Consider the following 26,730-nt stretch of genomic DNA (forward strand, 5'->3'; position numbering starts at 1 on the left):
ATGTAAATCATTTCTATTGCAATACAAATACAACTTAAAAAAAATTTAAGTATTAGGGGGTTTTCGTAGTGCATTATATTAGATATCATTTTGGGATTCAACTTCATTAAGTGCTAAGTAAACTATTCAAACATCATGAGAAATTAGTCAGTTACGATTACCTCTCATGGAAATGGTCATACATGAATGACTTACTTAACGTAGTTGAATCCCAAAATGATATTTAAAAAAAATTGTTCAGTCTGGAAAAACACCATTCTCCTCTCCCCTCCAATTTCCGCACCTCCCAATATGTTATATTACAATTTTCTTCAAAATTTTCAGCGTGCCTTTTTATTATTTGTATGATGCATTTTGGTTGTGTTTAAGATTCATTTATATTGTAAAGAGGATTTTATTTTTTATTATTTTTTATTTACTTAATAAATTAGCTTAGTTATATAAATTAAATAGATAGTAAACATTGATAACTCATGATACATTTCTCATTGCCAAGATTTAAGAAATCATAAAAAATAACTAAATTTAAATTTATTTAAATTATTATCATTATTTTCCATGGGGACATCTAAATTGGTGATCACCATGTTATGAAGTAATCAGTTAAACATGTATAGATTAAAAAAAGAAAAGAAAAAAAGAAACATATAACAAGAACTTGGAGATTCACGACACTTTGAATAAGCTTTTATTGAAAAATGCAGCAAGAAATTCTCAATTTGATTTTGCCTTAATTAAATTGAGAAAATTCGAATTTCCACATAAGCAGAGAAAATGGATGATTTGAAATTGTTTGACATGGCTTGTTTCACCCAGTTTACTTAGTTAATTCAATTTGGAGGAGTTAGAGCTCATTTCTACATGTGAGATTTCTAATTTTTAGCAATCAAGGTTAGTTATCTCAGGTTGTTTTAAGTTAAAATAGTTCCAACTTTTGGAGGAACTAGTGGAAGGTCAGTTAAGTAGTAGGACTTCAGTCAAAATCAGTGATCATCCAGTTACCTGATCAATCAAACCAAAATAGCTAGTGCATGCAAATAATTTGAGTTATATAGTTGAGATGGAGATTCCAAGGGAGGGTAACAAAAGTTGTAGACTAGTCTTAAGTGTACAGGTGTTGCATGTAGTCAAATAATCAACCTAAAGGAATTACGCAATTTAATTGAGGGATTTTCCTAAATAATAGGGGCTAAGTCCTTAAGGAAAAATGCAAGGAAATAGGAGCTCAAGCCGAGGGAAAATTTAACTAAGTTTGGGTTAGAGCCCTTTCGTGAGCAGAGAGATAGTTTGTGCACTTGCAGGGTGATCTCAGTTGAGAAAATAAATTGTAATACATCCCTATTCATTTGATTAATGCAAGTAGGAATTGGGGTTTTTAGCAGATTTATTTCCCCAAATAAAAATACTTGTTGCTTGTGTGTAATTTTTCTTTCATGTCTAAGATGTTTGTTCTAAATTGTGAATTAATGTCCGTAGAGCAATAGTGTAGTTTTGTGTCTTGTGATTTTTATTAAAACTTCATGAGCAGTTGCAAATATATAACCTAATTTCTACATGGTATAAGAGTTGGATTCACATTATAGCAAGAAATTCGAAGTTGTATCTCAGAGGTTCGAATTTGAACATCAGTGTAGCAGGATTTATTTAGAGCTGAGAATATGGCCTTTAATGGACTAAGGCTAGAGTATGCCTTGGAAGGCACCTCCAATTTTGTTGCATGGAAGGAATGCATGGAGGCAGTATTAGATGACAATGGATTTCTATAATACATCAAGACAAATGTTGCAAAACCTAAAGCATCTAATGTCGAGAACCTTGCTTAGTGGAAGAAATATGTAGCCAAGGCGAGGAGAATAATCTTGGAGGGAGTACGAGATCATATTGTCTCAAATCTCCATGGAAAAGAAACTCTATTTGCGATGTGGAAAGCACTAATAGAATTGTTTGAGAATAGTAGTGACCATAGGAAGTTGGTGCTCAAGGATAAACTTCGAAGTATCAAGATGCAGAAGAATGACACAATTTCGCAGTATCTGAGCAAGTTTACACAGTGTCGTGATGAACTTAGTGGGGTTGGTGTTAATGTCCCTGAAGAAGAATTGGTAACCTTAGCCCTTATGGACCTTCCCAAGAGATGGCATAGCTATAAAGATTCGGGGAATGGGAGGGAAAAACTATCGAGTTGGGAGTGCTTATGGTCCGATTTGGTACAAGAGGAAATAAAGCAGAATACCAGAGATGGGACTTCATCCAAGGGAGAGGACGAAGAAAACTTTACATTGGATGGAAAGGAAAAGAAGGGAAAAGGGAATAAATCCCAATCCAAACTAGAATCCATTTAAGGGGGCAAGAAGAACTATTTGTAAAAAAAAATGCTCCCATTTTCATGAATTCGGGCACTATTCCACGAAGTGTCCACACAAGAAGGAAAACAAGAAGACCTCAGGAGGAGTAGCAGGTGAAGCTTTGGCTTCATAGTTCGAGCTTGAATTTTCCCACATTACATGCATGGAAAACATAGTGATGGGGAGTGTGTGGTACTTGGACCCAAGTGCATCACTCCACATGATGAGAAATAGATATTTTTTCAGTGACCTAGAGGAGAAAGATTTGCGGATGGAAAATGAGATGGGGGATGATGGAAGGTGTAGCGTGACCAAGATTGGTAGAATCACCTTTTAGAGGGATTTGGACTCCCCCCTCAGGCTCAAGGATGTCATGTTCGTTCCAGGACTAAAGAAAAATATTGTCTCTGTTGAAGTTTTGGAAGACCGTGGTTATGATGTGATCTTAAAAAAAGGAAATGCATTCCTGAGACAGATAACCAAGAGACAAGTGAACTAGATCGGGGTTTGTGTGAAGAACCTACGGAAGTTAGATGTGGAGGATTGTGCTACATTGAGCACAAAGGTGGAGAAGATCCAGAGTCGTGATGTGGGTGAACTTTGGCATAGAAGACTTGGCCATTTGCATCATGGTGCTTTAAAGATCATGCAACAAATAACCATAGGCCTCCCCGAAGGAGCGCTTGAGCAGGAGGATATATGCAAAGGATGTACTTTGGGGAAGCACACAAAAGCCACATTCCATGATCAAGACAACAAAGCATGTGCAGTCCTTGAAAGGACCCACTCTAATGTTTGTGGACCTTTATTAGCCTCAACTGCTAGGCACAAATATTTTGTCATTTTTATTGAAGACTTCTCACAGAAGTGTTAGATATTCTTCATGCAGAAGAAGGATCAGACATTCTCCAAGTTTGTAGAATTCAAGGCACTAGTTAAGAAAGAAACAGGAAAGAAGTTGAAGGCTCTCTAGAGTGATAATGGAGGTGAGTATGTGACGAATGAATTTAAAAATTTATGTGCAAAATAAGGCATTCAACGAGAGTTGACAAAACCCCACAACCCACAGTAGAATGGGGTGGCTAAGAGGGTGATGTTGCATGACCAAGGCCTACCTTTACATTTGTGGGTTGAAGGATGCAACACAATAGTTTATTTGAAGAGCTAGAGTCCTCATCGAATTCTTGGCATGATTACACTAGAGGAGGATTTCTCAGGGAGAAATTTGTATTTGTCGCACTTTAGGATTTTTTGAGCCTTTGTTTACTGCCATGTCTCCAAAGAATCAAGGAAGAATGTAGAGTTGACAAAAGAACTGGGGATATTTTTGGGTTACACAGAAACTCCCCACAAATACCATTTGTACTTTCCATCCCTCAGAATGACAATTGTGAAAAGGGATGTAAAATTTGATGAATACAAAACCATGTGATGATATCTTGATAGGGAGCTTCAGATCCTAACACAAAAGGATCCTTTAGCTGCAAAGGAGGAACCTCAAGAATTTGTGTAGCAACCAAAAATTAGGGAGAAAAGAGTGGAGACAACTACTAAAGCAAAACCATCTAGATAAGGAAAAAAAGGACCAGGGAAGCTGAGAGACGTGCAGTATGCAAAGGAGAATGTGGGTTCTCCTTCAAATTTGCGCAGGAAGATAAGGTCACCAGATCGGTACACTAGCTACATGGATCTAATGATTTAGCCATCCTTTTTCGAGTAAGTAGTAGAGAAACTTGTATGGGTTGATGCAATGGTGGAGGAATATGAATCCATTGTAAAGAAAAGTGTTTGGTAAGTGGTCCCAAGACCAATAGATAAATTAGTTGTGGGTTTGAGATGGATCTTCAAGGTAAAGCATGTAACAGACAGAAGAATAGAAAATTATAAGGCCAGATTTATGGCCAAGGGGTACTCTCAAGTTGAGGGGATTGAGTATGAGGAGAACTTTTCTCCTGTAGCAAGGTACTCATCTATTGGATCAATTCTTTCTCTTGCTACACAAATGGGGTGGAAGATCCACCATATGGATGTGAAAAAAGCATTCCTCAATGGAGTTATTAAGGAGGAGGTGTATATCGAGAAAAAAAAAGGTTTCGAGACTTTTGATTGACAGTCTCATATGTGTAGACTTAAGAAAGAGTTATGCGGTCTCAAGAAAGCACCCCATGCTTGGTACACCAAGATCAATAGCTATCTCACTGTTTTGGGCTTCACCAAAAGTGAAGTGGATGCAAACCTACATCATATTTTAGTAGAAGGTAAATTGTTGATTATTGTCTTATATGTCAATGACTTTATTTTGACTGGTGATGAGTAGCTAATCAAATCGTGCAAGGAAAACCTTGTAAGAGAGTTTGAAATGAAGAACATGGGTCTCATGCGCTACTTCCCCGGATTAGAAGTATGGTAAGGTGATAGGGAATTGTTTGTATTTCAGGGAATGTATGCCAACGAGATACTTCACAAGTTACATATGGATAGTTGCAAACCCATGGAGACACCTCTAGCGGCCAACTAGAGGAAAGAGGATGCTCCTTCAGGTGAGGAAGTGGATGTTGTTGTTTACCAGTAGTTTGTACGTTCACTAATGTATCTTGGGAATATACGACCAAATATGTGTTATGCAGTCAATGAACTGAGCCAAGCTATGGTTAGGCCAACCAAATTATTTTGGAGGGTAGCTAAGAATGTTCTACGATACCTCAGAGGCACTACCCAGTTTGGACTATGGTACATATGAACAAAGGGAGTGAAGCTATGTGGCTTCATAGATGTAGATTGGGTGGGCCTTCCATCAGACTGAAAAGGTACATTAGGTGGAATTTTCAATGTTGGGTCCGAAATGGTTTCTTGGTACAACAAGAAGCAAAGATCAGCAGAAGCATAATACATGGCTGCCAATCAAGAAGTGATGAGAAAGATACTTATTGGATTGTTTGGTCAGATGATGGATCCAACTTTGATCTACATTGATAATCAGAGTTGCATCAAGCTCTCTAAAAATCCTGTTTTTCACGCTCGATCCAAACATATAGATATTCAATATCACCATTTATGGGACTGTGTGTAGAGATGGATAACGTTGTTGCAGTACATTTAGACATAGGAACAAGATGCTGATATTTTGACAAAGGCCTTGTCAAGTGGGAAGTTTGAGTTCCATAAGTGTAGAATAAGGGTGGTTGATAATCTCATTCTTGTTGAGAGGGAGTGCTAAAAAATGCAACAAGAAATTCTCAATTTGATTTTTCCTTGAGTAAATTGAGAAAATTCGAGTTCCTCATCAACATGAAACTTGGATGATGTTAACTTATGTGACATGGCTTCTGTCACATAGTTTACTCAATAAATTTGAGTTGGAGGAGTTAGAGTTTAGTTTTGCATATGTGATTGCTAATTTGTAGCAATCAATGCCAGTTATCTCAAGTTATTTTCAGTTAAACTAGTTCCAACTTTTGGAGGAACTAGTGGAAGGTTAGTTAAGCAGTGAGACTTCAATAAAACTCAGTGATCATCTAGTTAAATGATCGATCAAATCAAAATAGCTAGTGTATGTAGAGAGTTTGAGCTACCCAGTTGAGGTGGAGATTCCAAGGCAGTGTAACATCAGTGGTAGACCAGTCTTGAGTGTACAGGTGTTGCATGCAGTCATATGATCAGCATAAAGGAATTGCACAATTAAATTGAGGGAATTTCCTAAATAATAGGGGGTAATTCCTCAAGGAACAATGTAAGGAAATAGGAGCTCAAGCAGAGGGAAAATTTGACTAAGTCTCGGTCAAAGGCCTTCAGTGAACATAGAGATAGGTTGTGCACTTGCAGGGTGAGCTTAGTTAAGCAAAGAAATTGTAATACATCTTTATTCATTTTATTAGTGTAAGCAAGCATTAGGGTTTTTAGTAGAGTTCTTTCCCCAGATAAAAATACTTGTTGCATGTGTGTTATTCATTCTTGAATGGTTGAGATTTTTGTTCTAAATTGTGAATTAATGTTCGCAAAACAATAGTGTAGGTTTGTGTCTTGTGATTTTGATTAAAACTTCATGAGCAGTTGCAAATCTACATCCTAATTTCTATAGCTTTATTCTAATACCATGGGCCAATACCATATGCCTAAATTATCAAAAACTCATTTTCATATGACATATGTTCATATGACTTTTTTTTAATTAATTAGCATAACTTCTTTTGAGATAAATCTCAACACTTAATTTGTGAATATTTTAAAATATTATGTGAAGGTTAAATCCCTACCATCCAATTAATAGTTATTAAAAATTAAATTAAAATTTAGAAAACCTATTTCAAAATAAATATTTTTATTAAATTAATTAAATTTATAAATATTAATATTGAAAAATATTTAATATTTTTTTTATATTTATTAAATTATATTATCGTATTAAATTTATTTATTTATTAAATTAAGTTAATAAATATTTATTATTCTTTATTAATATAGAGAATTGATAATTGTATTGAAAATAAAAGATGATATTATAGAAAAACATGTGTAATTCCTCCCATGTTCAACATAGAATTGACATATAGTGAAAAAAAGGAACGTTTGATGGGAGAGATGGCGCTATGGAGACTGTCTGAAAAGGGTTAGGGTTATTCCACAGACGGCCGCCACGACTGCACCCTACCCACCCTTCCTACCTGCTAGTGGTCGTCATCCATTCTCCCTCCAGCTGCAACACCCGCGGTTGTTCCTGTCACCCATAACTCGTCAAGGCACTCTGTAACATCGTTGCTTACCATCCACCTCCCTGTTCACTGCATTCCCACCAAATTCTGATACCATCCCCACAGTGACGGTTATGATGAACCTGGAGGCAGTTGGCGGAGATCACCTTGGAACAAGCATGGAGCTTGACCTAGTAGACTATTTGGAAGACCTGTTGGAGAATGTCAATATATGGCAAACCCCTCGCTCCGCCGTAGACGAACTCCTTCCCTTCTGCTGTGACCTGTCAGCTACCATTGCGAGTATACCATCCATCTCGAGAAATTACTGCTCCACAGTGACATTCTAGGAGCCTCTTCTGATCTGGAAATTTCCTCCCTCGCTGTCGTAGTCACCCTCGACTACAACTTTCACATTCACCTCCCTCCATCTTAATCCTGAGGTAGCTTGCTCTCAAACCCCCCCTGTCATCTCACCTTGGTGAATCTTCAACCAACCCTCTAAGAATCCACACCCCGACCTAGGGAAACCCACAAGTTTCGGTACCTGAGGCGCCACCATCGAGTAGTTACATGACGGTACCCCCTCTTTCGGAACTAATCCCAGCAGCCAAACATCCCTACCCTGAAAACCCTGATACAAACCCTAACTAGCCTGTGGAAAATTTGAAGGACCCTGAAGAGCCGACACAGAGGGGGAAAAAAGGAAGTGCTTCAAAGCCAGAAGTGAAGACATTATTCTCAGACTTGGGGAGGACATTCAGTGGGGTGACACCATGGACACGACGGACCGGGTTCTGGTAGGAAGAATTCGTGGCTGTAGCTACACAACGGATAAGCTTAAGATGTGGACCTCGGAGGTATGGTGGTAGCACCTGGCGGACCTCCCAACTGTTCAAACCTTTGTTAGAGGTTGGTTCACCCTGCACTTTGCAAGAGCCGAGCACACAAATTGGGTCCTGTTGTCCTTCTAGCATTTCGAGCATGCTCCAATTATTCTATGGCATTGGAACCCTCTATTTGACCTGGAAAAAGAATAGATAGGAGTCGGCCCTATATGGGTTTGGCTACCTGGACTGCCCCTTCAATTCTGGTCAAAGGATATATTCCGCCACATCAGCAACACTCTAGGAACCTACCTTGATCATGACAGATCATATCTGGTTTTAGGCATGATGGCATATGCCAGGGTTCTTGTTCACCTGGATACTCGGGGCGGTCTTCAGGAGCACATCACCTTACAGTGGAAAACCTTCTCCCGAAAGCAAACCCTAGACTATGAAGGTGTCCCTTTCCACTGCAGATGTTGCCACAAAGTGGGACACATGTAAAAATATTTTCCATTGAATAAGAAGGAGAGGGCAGGAGATAAGGGGAAGGATACATTGTAGAAAAATGCTCAAGCTCAAGGTAGCCCTCCAGTGGTGGAAGAGGAAGCAAATTTGGCACACTTAGAAGAATTACCTGTACCCACTAAGGTGACCAGAAAGAAGTGGGGAAAGGCACCCATCGGCACATCCTCTCCTCCTCTAACCAGAGAAAGGGCGGCTATTGAGGTTGCTTTCTCTATGGGTATGTTGAATACAAACTCCTCCTCTATTTACTCTAATGTTTCTCCACACTACATTGATGCTAGTTCTGATCAGTTCTTTTCAGTACAGTCCTTTGCTCACACCTTCAACCCTCCAAGGCTGTGGACTGCCCTATCAAACCCTCCTCCCCCACCATATCCTGTACTCAGCCATCCTTTCCTGATGAACCTCCTCCAAATTCCCATTTACATGTACCTCCCACTCATTCCAGCCCTCCACCTTTCAGATACCCCACCCAAGCTAGGTTTTGCTCTCAGGCCCCTAATTCCCTGGGTATCAACCTCAACACCTCTCCCCCTCCTCTAAAGATGACTAGAGGTAGACCCTCCTCTCTATCCAAAGCTAAGTTACAAGCCGGGGAAGAGATTATTGTGGGCAAGAAACACACCATCGACTGGGTTCTCAGAGCAGTGAATACCCAAGAGATCCCTCCTCAATGAAATTTATCTCGTTCAATTGTAGAGGTTTGGCTAGCCTTGCTAAAAAAATAGCCATGAGAATGCTCTCAGTTGAACCCTTTGATATTCTATTTCTTGAAGAAACCCTAGACTAGGGATGTGTCATTACCCACCTCCTAGAATCCTGGCTACCTGGATGGACATTCCATACCCTAGATGCATCAGGGTGGTTAGGGGGTCTTGTGCTAGGGGTGAAAAATTGATCCATCAAAATCTGTAATGTTTGGGGAAGCAATGTCCACCTAAGAGCTGACATTTATTCCTTAGAGCTTGATACGGAGCTTAGGATTATCAACATTTATGGCCCCTGTCACAACAGGGAGGCATATTGGAGCAGACTCCTAGACTCACACATCCTTTAAAAGGACAATATCGTTCTTGGGGGGGGGGATTTGAACTTCTCCATCGGCTTCGTGGAATCATGGGGACACAATGCTCAGAGGGACATCCTCTCAGATTTTTTCGAGACCAATCTGGAGGATCATAATCTCATAGATATCCCCTCCCCAAAATTGTTGCCCACTTGGAGAAACAACAGATCATGGGAGGACAGTCTCTCTAGAAGACTAGATAGATTCCTCATTAAGGAGCAAACGCTAACCTTGGGGCAGGGACATAGATAGTGGGTGGGCTCTAGCTGAATATCAGACAATAGGCCGATCTATTTGGAAATCAAAGGGGGTATGAAACAACCAAAAGGTCCTTTCAAATTTAATGCAGCATGGTTGAGGGATGCTGAATATATCCATCTAGTAACTAATTACCAGAGGACTTGTCCCCCAGTGGCAGAAAGGACTATATCGGAAGGATTTGCAAAAAACCTAAAAGAGCTCAAAAGCCTCTCAAAGAAATGGGCTCATAAGAAGAGATTGTAGGAAGACCATACAGTTAAACAAATTGAAGAAGCCATTGAGGAGTTTGAAAATGACCATGAGGGGATCTTCTCCTCCCTTGAACACAAAGAGCAGATAACCTCTCTTCTGACTAAGAGAAACCAGATTCTTAAGGACATAGAAGAGAGTTGGAGACTAAGAAGTAAAGCCATCTGGCTTAAGGAAAGGGATGACAATACCAAGTTCTACCATAAATTTTCAAATGGGCGCAAAGTTATCAATAATATTTGGCAGCTATCAAATGAACAAGGAGAACTAGTGAACACCTTTCCCCGACTAGCAGCTATGGCCATTGCCCACTTTAGGAATATCTATAAGTCACCCCCAAATGCCACCCTAGGAGACATAATGAGGACAACCCAACTATTCCCAAGGTTTGTAGAACAAGAATAAAGTGGGGAATTGACAAAGGAGGTTTCCCTGAGAGAGCTGGGGGACACTCTCAAATGGTTTAAGCGAGACAAAAGCCCTGGTCTAGATGGCTGGAATGTGGAATTCTACCTGGCCTTCTTTGATACTTTGGGGGGGACCTATTACAAGTTATAGAGGAATTCAGAGCCTCTAGAATGTATGAGGCCTATATTACAACCTTTATCACCCTTATACCCAAATCTGACAATGCCACCTCCTTCAATGATTTCTGGCCCATCTCCTTATGTAACTGTATCTACAAGATCATCTCCAAGATAATAGAAAATCAACTCCAGCCGATCTTATCAACCATATATCAACTGAACAATTTTCCTTCTTATAGAATAGACAAATTCATGAAGCGGTCGGAACAACAGAAGAAATTCTACATTCTATTCAGACCCAGAAGCTAAAAGGCATGGTCCTAAAAGTTGGCCTCTTGAAAGCCTATGACAGAGTCAATTGGCTATAAATCAGAATGCTATTAACGCACCTGGGTTTCCCATATGAATTCATAACATGGATTATGAGCTATATCACTAATGTTACATTCAGCATTCTCATAAATGGTGCAGCCTCCCCCTTCTTCCACACCGAAAGAGGCCTCAGGCAAGGATGCCCACTGTCCCCACTCCTTTTCTTACTCATCATGGAATGTCTCAGTCATTTGATAAAGGACGAAAATCGAAGAGGCAAACTAAGGGGGATCCGCATCACTGAAGGATGCACATGAACACACTTTCTCTTTGTTGACGATGTGCTACTTTTCCTAAATGGGAGTATTGGCGATGTGACTACACTTCTCAATTCCATCACCATATTCCTAGCAGCTACTAGCATGTTGGTCAATAATGAAAATTCCTCTATAACGGCTATAGGATGCTCACGATACGAGATTCAATATGCCCTGAGAAGATTCCCTTATAACCTACAGCAACTGGATGAGGGACTAAAATATTTAGGATATATATTAAAGCCACATGGTTATAAGAATGCTGATTAGATCTAGCTCATAACCAAAATAGAAAAAAGGCTAAACATCTGGTACCTTAAATATTTATCAAGAGCAGGGAGACTGATTCTCATAAAAGTAGCGATGGAAGCAACTCCAGTATATTAGATGTCTTTAGCATGGATTCTTAAAGGAATACTGGCCATAATAAAAAACCTATGTTGCAGATTCCTGTGTAGAGGGAATCAGCCCGGAAGGATTTTTGCCTAGTCCAATTGGGGCTCTTTGGCACTCCCAAAGAAATAGGGAGGATGGGGTATCAAAAGCTTGGGCACTTTCTCCACAACCATGATAGCAAAACTAGGGTGGTAGCTAGTCACATCGCATAGCCTTTAGACTAAGGTGGCTACATCTAAATACATAGCTCCTTTATATCTTATGGATTGGATTCGCCAACCTCAATGGACACAAGCTAGAAAATCGAACATATGGAAAGTGATCCTACTAGAAATTCCCCTTATCAGGGATGGACTTACATGGAGAATAAATTCAAGAGAAGTTGTTACGATAGGGATGGATCCTTGGATTGGATGTGGGAACACTTACAAACTCCCACAGGAGCTCAGAACATACCTCATGTCTAGAGGGATCTCTCACCTTAGCCAAATAGCAGACAATGATTGCTCTACTTTTTTGCAACAAGCATGGAAATCTGGGAGGGCGCTATAAATCCCTCAACCATGGTAGCAACACTGGAAAGAATACATGGAGGCACTCACGGAATCCCATATTAGGATACAAGAAGGGGAGGATGAGCTAATCTAGGCACATGTGAAGCATGGAAAATACTCACCTAAAGTGGGATACATAACTCTTATGAACTCACTAAAACCTCCGATGTGTGAACTATGGTGTAGAATCTTATGGAAACTAAAAGCTCCCCCCAAGTCCAGGCTCCTCATGTGGGCCATTCTGAGACACAAAATCCCAACAGGAGAAAATTTGATGAAAATATATTTTCATGGACCCTTTTGGTGTGGCCTTTGAAAAGTCGACAATGAATCTGTGAATCATCTCTTCCTTACTTTCCCATGCAGAAAAGAGCTATGGAATACTATTCACTCACATATACCCTCACTCCCTCTGTGGCAAGGAACAACTGTTCAAAGAATCCTGGGAGGGATGGTGGTCCACTGTATCCTCTAAAAAAACATCCCTTTACTTACTCGTTGGGCCATTTGGATTGCCCAGAATAGAATTATTTTCCAAAATTCCTCCCCCCACTAGTTGGCCATCACTGTACAAATCCTAGCAGACTACCAACAGATTCCAAAGGAGGAAACAAATCCCAATCCCAGGCATATCATACCCGAGAGTATAAACCAATCTCAACCCTGGGCATACTTTGACGTCTTAGCTCAAGACATAGGATGTGGGGGTGGGGGGAGTTGTCCTTCATATTACAACAAATAATTATTACAAAATCCAAATGGGATTGGGCAGAGGGACGAATAACTTTGTTGAACTATCAACAACAAAATACACCATACATTTTGCTTTGGAAAAATAGTGCAAAAACTTACAGTTATTTGGAGATTCAAAAATAGTATGCAATTGGATAAACAAATTTACAAATTGTCATGCATTTTCTCTGAGACACATCATGGAAGAAATATACAGACTCATAAATTTATTTGACATATTTACTTGTAAACATATATACGGGCAGCGGAACACAGTTGTCGATCTACTATCCAAGGAAGCAGCGCACAGGCCTATAGGAATTTGGAGCATACCGGAGCAAACTGATGGAACCTTCCATCAGTATTATCATAGACCTTTCATAGAAATATCAGAATAGTAAAGCTCAATGGGAGCTGGACACATAAGTTTTTGTTATATATTTTGTTTGTCTTTATATAATATTATATGAATGTTTTTATCAAGCAGTCCTATACATGACATTTATTTTTTGGTACTCTCTACGTAGAGTAAGTACATATATCATATTGAAAATCACAGCACAGAGCAGTGTCTCCCTACATGGAGTACACCTCTTTCTATTTTGAACACTCAACAGGATAGGTTTTTAGCCCACAGTACAGTATATGCCACTGGCATCTGCAAAATGTAATTTTCCTCATTAATGAAAATTATGACTTTTTCCAAGGGGAAAAAATATGATATTATATTATGGATTTATCTCGAAATTAATATATGATGGAAAATTATTTTTAAATTTTCATTTGATTAAAATGAAATGTTATGAAGTATATTGAATATATAAATGATTGTTTTTTATCATTAATGTTAATTATTATTATCAGTTAAACACATATATATATTTAAAAAAATAAGACATATAATAATGGAGATTCACCTCGCTTTAAATAGGTTTTATTGCAATACGATGAGCAAATACCATATGTCCACTATATCAAAAACTCATTTTCATATGAAATGTCATATGACAATTTTTTAATAAATAAGTAATTACTTTTGAGATAAATCTCAACCTTTAATTTGTGAATATTTTAAAATATTATGTGAAGGTTAAATCCCTACCATCCAATTAATGATTATTAAAAATTAAATTATAATTTAGAAACCCCATTTCAAAATAAACACCTTTATTAAATTAATTAAACCTATAAATAGCCTCAACAGTTGGCTCAATTAATCGAGCTGCCCTAGCTAAAGCACCTCGTTAATGGGAGGTCATGGGTCAATTCTCTTCTACTGGTAACCGCACGGATCACATAGATTTGCCAAAATATTTCCTCATAAAAATGTTAAACTTATAAATATTAATATTGAAAAACATTTAATAAATTAAACTACAATTTTTTTTTCAACCCTATCGGCTACCTTTTATATATTGCAAAAAAGAGGGAAAGGAAGCTAGTTCCTTGTACAATCAGAAGAGGGCAGGTTCAAAGTAGTGTGCAAATGGGAGCGCAGTCCCCACAATTACTTTTGCCGCCCTGAATCCATAAACTTCAAAACTAAAGTGCTGGTATCGTGGATCTGAGATGTGGGTTAGCTTTCCAAAAAATGACTTGAAATCCTTTAGCCTCGCGCGAGGACCAGACCTGTACTTAACATTGGAAAAGGTGGATATAGCCAAAAACCATTATCATTGAAAAGTCGGAATATATACAAACACACGGTAAATAACGATTTCTGCTTTTCCAAAGCCTTGGCACAATTTTCAATGGTTGCCTTTATTAGGTTCGATCTGCTTTGTAGAAAATCCTTTGTCAGATCTGACCGGTCAAACAACTTGCACGTCACACCACCACCGTCGATCCACCCACGATAGATCCAATGACTAGCAGGGATTTCGAGTGGGAAAATCGCGCAGAGAATACTCGCCCGAAAAAATGGTATTCTCACTCCACCCTCATGATATGTGTCCATCAGTGAGTGGAATCAGGTGGCTCCCTCCTGAAACCTCTTAACACTTAAGTGCTACCCGAAATACCATTCCTGCTTAAAATCCCGCCTTTTCTCTTTGACTAACTCTCATGCAAGAAAGCAGCTGATGGCCGTAGATTTGCCACCATCAATGGCTATGACGGCATTTCTGAGATCCTCTTCAGCTGAATTGAAGCTAATCCTCGACCTTTGATCTCCGAGATCCAATGGTACCTATGCAAGGGTTCTTCATCTGTCTCCTCACTCTTACTTTGCGGCATTTCTTCATTGTTTTGTTGTTTCTAGTCCTGAATTATTGGTCTCTGTTGAGGAGAGGCCTGCTGCTATTGATTGCTGAACTGTTTCGGGTCGCCTGGGAGCTTGTGCAGGTGCATGTGGATCATGGTATACTTTTTTGATCCTCATACTGGGTGAGGGGGTACATGGATACTTACTTCATAAACTTCATTATTCTCTTTGACTATCCCAACTGGTCTGTCAATTGATTTGTTAGCATGGCTATCAGTGTCCTTATTTTGGTTTCTTAGAATGTGCTTTAAGGTTATATTTACCACACTTTCACTTGTTCTGATCCTTTGATAGATTTTATTGATGGCTATACTTTTGAAGTCCCTTTTGGCATCTAGAGTGGCTATTATGATAGTTAAGTCCCCTTTTATTATAGGGTTCTTGAATGTATTTTTGTTTAAAAGCCTTGTGCCTAGAAGAAGGTTGTATGCTTTAGCCCCATTGTTTGTCATTTCTCCAAGGCTCCATTGATAGGTTATTATTTTTTTTCCATTTGGATCTAGTATAACTCCTCCTTCCCCTACTTTACCAGGGCTATTTTTTGCATCTCCATTAAAAAAGAGAATGTGTCCCTTCTGATCTTTTATCCATTTTTCAAATTATTTATCCTCCAATATTAATTTCCAATTCTTGTTTGCATGAAATTATTTATTTTTTGCTATAGCTACTACTTTTGCTTTGTTTTCTAACATTGCTTTGCTACACCAGTCTTTCTCTTCTTGTTGTAAATTTTTCTGGTCCATTTTTGAGATTCCATTTGTACTTATTATCTCTGCAACTTGGCTCCAAGTGTTTCCTAGGGTCTTGCCTAGGTTTGGCTTTTGTTCTTTGAAAATGCATTTGTTTCGGGCTAACCAAATTTGCCAACACAAGATTGAAGGGAGACATTTCCATATCTTACTTATTGTTGCCTTTTTTTTCTTTGTATATGGGTAGCTTTTATCCCAGTTTTTATGAAGACTTGTCAACTGAATTATTGGATTTATGTTTATTTCCAAAGGACTTGTTGCCTGTTTCCAGCACTCTCTCGCCACCATACAGTTGATGAATAGGTGTTGGATGGATTCTTCCTCCTTTTGACACATGACACATTTTTAGGGCCCTTGTATTCCTTCTTTCTTTTAATTTCCAGAGGTAATAATTTTACCTTTGAGAAGGTTCCAGGTGAAAACTTTATTTTTGGGCAAACTCTTTGAATTCCAAGCTGTCTTCCAAAGACTCCAGTCATTTTGATTGTGAAGTTTTTGGAGGAGGTTGTACCCCAATTTCACTGTGTAATCCCCTCCATTTGGGTCCCAAACAAAGTCATCCTTCTCTTCTATGTTGATGGGCACAGCCCCTACCAGATGGACTTTTAAAATTTCCCACTTACTTTTTAGTCTTGGAGGTGTAGCCAACTTTTTCCATCTTACCCAGTTATTCTGATCCCAATCTAAAATAGAATAAAGAGTGTTAAAACTTTGCTCTTCCATCCATCCCTAAAGTCCCCTTAAATTTTGTTGTTGATTTAAGGGGTTTTCCCCCATTATTCTATCCTCCCAGATAGAAATTGTTTTGCCATTCCTTGGATTTTTGGATATTTGATCTCTAATAAGAGGAATTATCCTTTTAACCAATTTCTAGATTTGGGTGCATTGCCTGTCTGGAATAGTATTAGTGAGCAGCTTTGTTCTATGACAATTTAATTATTTCATTGTTAGTACTTTTTCCCACCAGTGATTGTTCCCATTTATCATTCTCTAGATAATTTTTGTCCTTAGAGAAATGTTCATTAGTCCTCGCAGGTGTATTGCTATACCTCCTTTTTCATAGGGAAGAGTAACTTGCTCCCATTTAACAAGGCTGAATTTTTTATTATCTTGTTTTCCTCCTTGCTAGAGGAAGCTTCTAATTATTAGTTCCATTTGCTTGTGGGTGCTTGCCGGAGCCATAATGATTGCATACTAATATATAGGCAAGGCCAATAGAAGTGCTTTAATAAGTGTCACTCTTCCTGCCAGGTTGAGCCACATCACTCCCCAATTCTGAATTTTTTCCCTCATTCTCTCCACTTGCTTGTTCCAGACTCCTAATTTTACTACTTCCTTTACTAAGGGAAACCCAACATAAGTGACATGGCTCCAATTTATTTGTAAAGGTATTTCTAGTATTTGTGAGATATGTTGCATTGCTTTTATTGGGGTATTCCAACAATATATTTTGCATTTGGAGTTGTTTAAAATTCCTCCTGAAGCTAGGAGAAATTCATCCAAGAATTTTTTGAATCGTTTTGCTATAATGCAGGATGCCCCGCCTATGAGAAGGTATCATCTGCAAAGACAAAGTGGTTTATATATTTGACTCCTCTTGATATTTGGATCCTTGTTATTTTTTTCTCTTTTCTCTGATTTTCCAGCATAGAACTCAGCAATTCAGCCATGATGATGTACAATAATGGAGAAAGCAGACAGCCTTGCCTCAGCCCTCGTGTGCTTTGGAAAAATTTACTGGGCCGACCATTGATTAATGGAGCTATCCAAGGATTTGATATACATGCCTGGATAATCTCTATGGAATTTGTTGAAAAGCCAAACCTTTTGAGAGTTGCTGCAAGAAAGTTACGGTTAACTCTATCAAAAGCATTATCCATATCTAACTTAAAAATCATTCCTCTCTCATTTCTTTGGATAGCCTCCTTTACAATTATCACATTGTTTGTGATTTGTCTCTTGGGGACAAATCCTCCTTGGTTTTCTGAAATTATTTCCGGAAGTAAATTTTTCTTTCTGGTTACTAGAATTTTGGTAGGTATCTTAAAAGACGAGTTGCAAAGGGAGATTGGCCTATATCTGTTAAAAGTTGTAGGATTGGATTCTTTTGGAATGAGGGCTAGGAAGGAGGATTTTGTATTTCCTCCAATCTTTTTCCTTGGAAAGCATTTTTGAGCATTCTCATTAGGTCTTTTTTTATAATTTCCCAATGTTATTTGTAAAAGGCCATTGTAAGCCAATCTTGACCTGGTGCCTTATCAGGGTGGAGGTTCCACACAACTTCTTTAACTTCTTCCTCAGTAATTTCTTTGTCTAATTCCCTGTTTTGCCGGTCGCTTATTTTTTTTTATATGCTGCAAAATTTCTTCATTAGTTGCCTGCTGGTCACTTGTTGAGAGGAGTTCTTTAAAGTGTTTATGGGCTGCGTTTTTTACTGCTTCAACTCCTTTTATTTCTTGACCATTTACTTGAATCTGTTCAATCTAATTTTTTGACCTCCTTATTTTCATTGTATTATGAAAGAAGGTTGTATTTTTGTCTCCGTATTTTAGCCAGATGCAACTTGAATTCAATCTGCTTTCCTATTCTTCTTGCCTATTTTGCTTATATATTTCCAGATATATTTCCTTTTCTTGTATATGATCTTGCTTACTTTCTTCCTTGTTCTCTTTTTCCTTTCAAAGGTTATCCATTTTTTGTTTTGCAATTCGATTTTCCTAGCTTTGTCCCGAAGATCATTTTCTCTTGCCCAATTTTTTAAGTGCATCCTTAGGTTCTTTAGCTTAGTTTCCCAAACATACTAGGGAGATCATGTGATAATTTTTTTCCAGTTGTCCTTTATTTGTTTGCCAAAATCTTCCTTGTTTTCAAAATTGAATTATATCTGAAGGGAGGGGGTCCTTGATTTTCTAGCTTTCCCAAGGTTAGCACCACTAGCTTGTGATCTAAAGCTGAGTTGTTAACAATTTTACTTTTCACAAGAGTGTAAGCAACTGCTATGCTTTCATAAATAAGATTTCTATCCAACCTTTCTTTTATGTTGTTTTTTCCAATTCTTTTGTTGTTCCAAGTGTATTTTCCATTGCTTGGCGGAATGTCTATTAATTTGTGTTCTTCTATTATTCCTTCAAGACCTTATCTTGACGGATCATTGTGGAAGATTCTGCCAAATTTTTCTTCTGTATTCCTTATCAGATTTAAGTCTCCTCCCAGGATTAAGTGCCCACTTTGTCTCTCTGCTATTTCTTCTTTAACTGATTTCCAGCATTGTTCTTTCTCTCTATAGTGATTTGGAGAATACACATTTATAATGCTATACTATTCTTTTGTATTGATATTCTTCAACTCTGTTCGAATCCAGTGTCTGCTTATTTTTTGGGTCATTAATTCCCATTTTCTTTTATCCCAAATGGTTCTAATTCCTCCTGATGCTCATGTGGCTTCTAACACTATTTCTTCATAATTTTTTAGTTTTTGAATCATTTTTTGATTTTCTTGCTTGTTTAGTTTGGTCTCTTGGATCATATATATGTCTGGTTTTTCCTTGGCTAAAATGTCTCTAGCTGCATTGACTTTAAAGGAGGTGCCAAGGCCGTGACAATTCCAAGAGACCACTATCATTATTTACTGTTGTGTTGGTGTGGTCCTCCCTTTCCTCTTTGCTGAGTTTTTTCATGACTTCTTGTTTGTTTCCCAAGGAATGAATCCATTGGTTGTTGCGTTCCTAGGGCCAATTATTTAGCTACTGCCTCATTTCTGATTTCTTTATTGGATTTGCTTCCCAATTTTTTTTGCTGATCCTAGGCTTGGGGGATTTCTTTGGTTTTGTTTCTAGTTAGAATGCAGTCCACTGAGGGAGAAGGTGGGGAAGGTATAGGGTTGGGGGTGGATATGAGAGCTAAAGAGATAGGGTTTGAGGGTGGGGATCTGGGAGAGGGTGGATCAAAGGAGTTTTCTAATGGCTCAAAAGGATTCGGAGTTGTGTGATCAGGAGGAGTAACCTTCGCTAGAGGCTAAGAGGTTGTTTCATTTGCTTCTTGAGACTGATAGATATTTGATGCAGTCTGCTTGTTGGTAGGTTTTTTCCTTTTCACTTGTTCCCATGTAGGTTCTTGCTCTTCTACATTTTCATACTCTATTTTTTTAAGACACCTATTTTCAAAATGACCATACTGATGACATACCTTGCATTTAAATGGTATTTGCCGTAGTTCAGCTGTTGAATGTGTGTCCATTGGTCGACCATGATCTTTATTGCCTCTAGGAGGCCTTTTCCGAGATCTACTTCTACACATATTCTTACGCACATGTGCATGTTGTCTTTTAGCTCACATCTGTCAATATATTTTACCATTGCGTTTCCTATAGCCTTTACAGACTTGTCTGCCCAGCAGTGAAGAGGAAGATGCGGGAGCCTGACCCACACAAGCACTGCATTTGGGACATCCATCTTCGAATCAAAGTCTGGCGTCCACTTGTTTAGGTATAAACCTATGGAATCCATGAATTAAGGTCCGTTTCTAAATATCAGAAATCTGTCCTCCTTCATTTCAAAGAGAAATGTGTAGTATCCCCTTCCATAGAATGATATTGCTATCTTCCCCTGTGTGGTTCCATTCCAGTTTCTTTCCACCCATTTTTGCATTGATTTGGGTGAAAGCCATAGCCCTGTGAGCTGTCCAACAAGTCTGTGTTTTGCCATTGCCCACTTTAGGAATATCTATAAGTCACCCCCAAATGCCACCCTAGGAGACATAATGAGGACAACCTAACTATTCCCAAGGTTTGTAGAACAAGAATAAAGTGGGGAATTGACAAAGGAGGTTTCCCTGAGAGAGTTGGGGGACACTCTCAAATGGTTTAAGCGAGACAAAAGCCCTGGTCCAGATGGCTGGAATGTGGAATTCTACCTGGCCTTCTTTGATACTTTGGGGGGGACCTATTACAAGTTATAGAGGAATTCAGAGCCTCTAGAATGTATGAGGCCTATATTACAACCTTTATCACCCTTATACCCAAATCTGACAATGCCACCTCCTTCAATGATTTCTAGCCCATCTCCTTATGTAACTGTATCTACAAGATCATCTCCAAGATAATAGCAAATCAACTCCAGCCGATCTTATCAACCATATATCAACTGAACAATTTTCCTTCTTATAGAATAGACAAATTCATGAAGCAGTCAGAACAACAGAAGAAATTCTACATTCTATTCAGACCCAGAAGCTAAAAGGTATGGTCCTAAAAGTTGGCCTCTTGAAAGCCTATGACAGAGTCGATTGGCTATAAATCAGCATGCTATTAACGCACCTGGGTTTCCCATATGAATTCATAACATGGATTATGAGCTATATCACTAATGTTACATTCAGCATTCTCATAAATGGTGCAGCCTCCCCCTTCTTCCACACCGAAAGAGGCCTCAGGCAAGGATGCCCACTGTCCCCACTCATTTTCTTACTCATCATGGAATGTCTCAGTCATTTGATAAAGGAGGAAAATCGAAGAGGCAAACTAAGGGGGATCCACATCACTGAAGGATGCACATTAACACACTTTCTCTTTGTTGACGATGTGCTACTTTTCCTAAATGGGAGTATTGGTGATGTAACTACACTTCTCAATTCCTTCACCATATTCCTAGCAGCTACTAGCATGTTGGTTAATAATGAAAATTCCTCTATAACGGCTATAGGATGCTCACGATACGAGATTCAATATGCCCTGAGAAGATTCCCTTATAACCTACAGCAACTGGATGAGGGACTAAAATATTTGGGATATATATTAAAGCCACATGGTTATAAGAATGCTGATTAGATCTAGCTCATAACCAAAATAGAAAAAAGGCTAAACATCTGGTACCTTAAATATTTATCAAGAGCAGGAAGACTGATTCTCATAAAAGTAGCGATGGAAGAAACTCCAGTATAGTAGATGTCTTTAGCATGGATTCTTAAAGGAATACTGGCCATAATAAAAAACCTATGTTGCAGATTCCTGTGGAGAGGGAATCAGCCCGGAAGGATTTTTGCCTAGTCCAATTGGGGCTCTTTGGCACTCCCAAAGAAATAGGGAGGATGGGGTATCAAAAGCTTGGGCACTTTCTCCACAACCATGATAGAAAAACTAGGGTGGTAGCTAGTCACATCGCATAGCCTTTAGACTAAGGTGGCTACATCTAAATACATAGCTCCTTTATATCTTATGGATTGGATTCGCCAACCTCAATGGACACAAGCTGGAAAATCGAACATATGGAAAGCGATCCTACTAGAAATTCCCCTTATCAGGGATGGACTTACATGGAGAATAAATTCAAGAGAAGTTGTTACGATAGGGAAGGATCCTTGGATTGGATGTGGCAACACTTACAAACTCCCACAGGAGCTCAGAACATACCTCATGTCTAGAGGGATCTCTCACCTTAGCCAAATAGCAGACAATGATTGCTCTACTTTTTTGCAACAAGCATGGAAATCTGGGAGGGCACTATACATCCCTCAACCATGGTAGCAACACTGGAAAGAATACACGGAGGCACTCACAGAATCCCATATTAGGATACAAGAAGGGGAGGATGAGCTAATCTAGGCACATGTGAAGCATGGAAAATACTCACCTAAAGTGGGATACATAACTCTTATGAACTCACTAAAACCTCCGATGTGTGAACTATGGTGTAGAATCTTATGGAAACTAAAAGCTCCCCCCAAGTCCAGGCTCCTCATGTGGGCCATTCTGAGACACAAAATCCCAACAGGAGAAAATTTGATTAAAATATATTTTCATGGACCCTTTTGGTGTGGCCTTTGCAAAGTCGACAATGAATCTGTGAATCATCTCTTCCTTACTTTCCCATGCAGAAAAGAGCTATGGAATACTATTCACTCACATATACCCTCACTCCCTCTGTGGCAAGGAACAACTGTTCAAAGAATCCTGGGAGGGATGGTGGTCCACTGTATCCTCTAAAAAAACAAAAAACATCCCTTTACTTACTCGTTGGGCCATTTGGATTGCCCAGAATAGAATTATTTTCCAAAATTCCTCCCCCCACTAGTTGGCAATCACTGTACAAATCCTAGCAGACTACCAACAAATTCCAAAGGAGGAAACAAATCCCAATCCCAGGCATATCATACCCGAGAGTATAAACCAATCTCAACCCTGGGCATACTTTGACGTCTTAGCTCAAGACATAGGATGTGGGGGGGGGGGGGAAGTTGTCCTTCATATTACAACAAATAATTATTACAAAATCCAAATGGGATTGGGCAGAGGGATGAATAACTTTGTTGAACTATCAACAACAAAATACACCATACATTTTGCTTTGGAAAAATAGTGCAAAAACTTACAATTATTTGGAGATTCAAAAATAGTATGCAATTGGATAAACAAAGTTACAAATTGTCATGCATTTTCTCTGAGACACATCATGGAAGAAATATACAGACTCATAAATTTATTTGACATATTTACTTCTAAACATATATACGGGCAGCGGAACACAGCTGTCGATCTACTATCCAAGGAAGCAGCGCACATGCCTATAGGAATTTGGAGCATACCGGAGCAAACTGATGGAACCTTCCATCAGTATTATCATAGACCTTTCATAGAAATATCAGAATAGTAAAGCTCAATGGGAGCTGGACACATAAAGTTTTTGTTATATATTTTGTTTGTCTTTATATAATATTATATGAATGTTTTTATCAAGCAGTCCTATACATGACATTTATTTTTTGGTACTCTCTACGTAGAGTAAGTACATATATCATATTGAAAATCACAGCACAGAGCAGTGTCTCCCTACATGGAGTACACCTCTTTCTATTTTGAACACTCAACAAGATAGGCTTTTAGCCCACAGTACAGTATATGCCACTGGCATCTGCAAAATGTAATTTTCCTCATTAATGAAAATTATGACTTTTTCCAAGGGGAAAAAATATGATATTATATTATGGATTTATCTCGAAATTAATATATGATGGAAAATTATTTTTAAATTTTCATTTGATTAAAATGAAATGTTATGAAGTATATTGAATATATAAATGATTGTTTTTTATCATTAATGTTAATTATTATTATCAGTTAAACACATATATATATTTAAAAAATTAAGACATATAATAATGGAGATTCACCTCGCTTTAAATAGGTTTTATTGCAATACGATGAGAAAATACCATATGTCCACTATATCAAAAACTCATTTTCATATGAAATGTCATATGACAATTTTTTAATAAATAAGTAATTACTTTTGAGATAAATCTCAACCTTTAATTTGTGAATATTTTAAAATATTATGTGAAGGTTAAATCCCTACCATCCAATTAATGATTATTAAAAATTAAATTATAATTTAGAAACCCCATTTCAAAATAAACACCTTTATTAAATTAATTAAACCTATAAATAGCCTCAACAGTTGGCTCAATTAATCGAGTTGCCCTAGCTAAAGCACCTCGTTAATGGGAGGTCATGGGTCAATTCTCTTCTACTGGTAACCGCACGGATCACATAGATTTGCCAAAATATTTCCTCATAAAAATGTTAAACTTATAAATATTAATATTGAAAAACATTTAATAAATTAAACTACAATTTTTTTTTTCAACCCTATCGGTTACCTTTTATATATTGCAAAAAAGAGGGAAAGGAAGCTAGTTCCTTGTACAATCAGAAGAGGGCAGGTTCAAAGTAGTGTGCAAATGGGAGCGCGGTCCCCACAATTACTTTTGCCGCCCTAAATCCATAAACTTCAAAACTAAAGTGCTGGTATCGTGGATCTGAGATGTGGGTTAGCTTTCCAAAAAATGACTTGAAATCCTTTAGCCTCGCGCGAGGACCAGACCTGTACTTAACATTGGAAAAGGTGGATATAGCGAAAAACCATTATCCTTGAAAAGTCGGAATATATACAAACACACGGTAAATAACAATTTCTGCTTTTCCAAAGCCTTGGCACAATTTTCAATGGTTTCCTTTATTAGGTTCGATCTCCTTTGTAGAAAATCCTTTGTCAGATCTGACCGGTCAAACAACTTGCACGTCACACCACCACCGTCGATCCACCCACGATAGATCCAATGACTAGCAGGGATTTCGAGTGGGAAAATCGCGCAGAGAATACTCGCCTGAAAAAATGGTATTCTCACTCCACCCTCATGATACGTGTCCATCAGTGAGAGGAATCAGGTGGCTCCCTCCTGAAACCTCTTACCACTTAAGTGCTACCCGAAATACCATTCCTGCTTAAAATCTTGCCTTTTCTCTTTGACTAACTCTCATGCAAGAAAGCAGCTGATGGCCGTAGATTTGCCACCATCAATGGCTATGACGGCATTTTTGAGATCCTCTTCAGCTGAACTGAAGCTAATCCTTGACCTTTGATCTCCGAGATCCAATGGTACCTATGCAATGGTTCTTCATCTGTCTCCTCACTCTTACTTTGCGGCATTTCTTCATTGTTTTGTTGTTTCTAGTCCTGAATTATTGGTCTCTGTTGAGGAGAGGCCTGCTGCTATTGATTGCTGAACTGTTTCGGGTTTCCTGGGAGCTTGTGCAGGTGCATGTGGATCATGGTATACTTTTTTGATCCTCATACTGGGTGAGGGGGTACATGGATACTTACTTCATAAACTTCATTATTCTCTTTGACTATCCCAACTGGTCTGTCAATTGATTTGTTAGCATGGCTATCAGTGTCCTTATTTTGGTTTCTTAGAATGTGCTTTAAGGTTATATTTCCCACACTTCCACTTGTTCTGATCCTTTGATAGATTTTATTGATGGCTATACTTTTGAAGTCCCTTTTGGCATCTAGAGTGGCTATTATGATAGTTAAGTCCCCTTTTATTATAGGGTTCTTGAATGCATTTTTGTTTAAAAGCCTTGTGCCTAGAAGAAGGTTGTATGCTTTAGCCCCGTTGTTTGTCATTTCTCCAAGGCTCCATTGATAGGTTATTATTTTTTTTCCATTTGGATCTAGTATAACTCCTCCTTCCCCTACTTTACCAGGGCTATTTTTTGCATCTCCATTAAAAAAGAGAATGTGTCTCTTCTGATCTTTTATCCATTTTTCAAATTATTTATCCTCCAATATTAATTTCCAATTCTTGTTTGCATGAAATTATTTATTTTTTGCTATAGCTACTACTTTTGCTTTGTTTTCTAACATTGCTTTGCTACACCAGTCTTTCTCTTCTTGTTGTAAATTTTTCTGGTCCATTTTTGAGATTCCATTTGTACTTATTATCTCTACAACTTGGCTCCAAGTGTTTCCTAGGGTCTTGCCTAGATTTGGCTTTTGTTATTTGAAAATGCATTTGTTTCGGGCTAACCAAATTTGCCAACACAAGATTGAAGGGAGACATTTCCATATCTTACTTATTGTTGCCTTTTTATTCTTTGTATATGGGTAGCTTTTATCCCAGTTTTTATGAAGACTTGTCAACTGAATTATTGGATTTATGTTTATTTCCAAAGGACTTGTTGCCTGTTTCCAGCACTCTCTCGCCACCATACAGTTGATGAATAGGTGTTGGATTGATTCTTCCTCCTTTTGACACATGAGACATTTTTAGGGCCCTTGTATTCCTTCTTTTTTTTAATTTCCAGAGGTAATAATTTTACCTTTGAGAAGGTTCCAGGTGAAAACTTTAATTTTGGGTAGACTCTCTGAATTCCAAGCTGTCTTCCAAAGACTCCAGTCATTTTGATTGTGAAGTTTTTGGAGGAGGTTGTACCCCAATTTCACTGTGTAATCCCCTCCATTTGGGTCCCAAACAAAGTCATCCTTCTCTTCTATGTTGATGGGCACAGCCCCTACCAGATGGACTTTTAAAATTTCCCACTTACTTTTTAGTCTTGGAGGTGTAGCCAACTTTTTCCAT

The sequence above is a fragment of the Pinus tabuliformis genome, chromosome 7, assembly GCF_031772625.1.
Source record: "Pinus tabuliformis cultivar Carrire ecotype Pingquan chromosome 7, CPIR1, whole genome shotgun sequence".
Classification (NCBI taxonomy): domain Eukaryota; kingdom Viridiplantae; phylum Streptophyta; class Pinopsida; order Pinales; family Pinaceae; genus Pinus; species Pinus tabuliformis.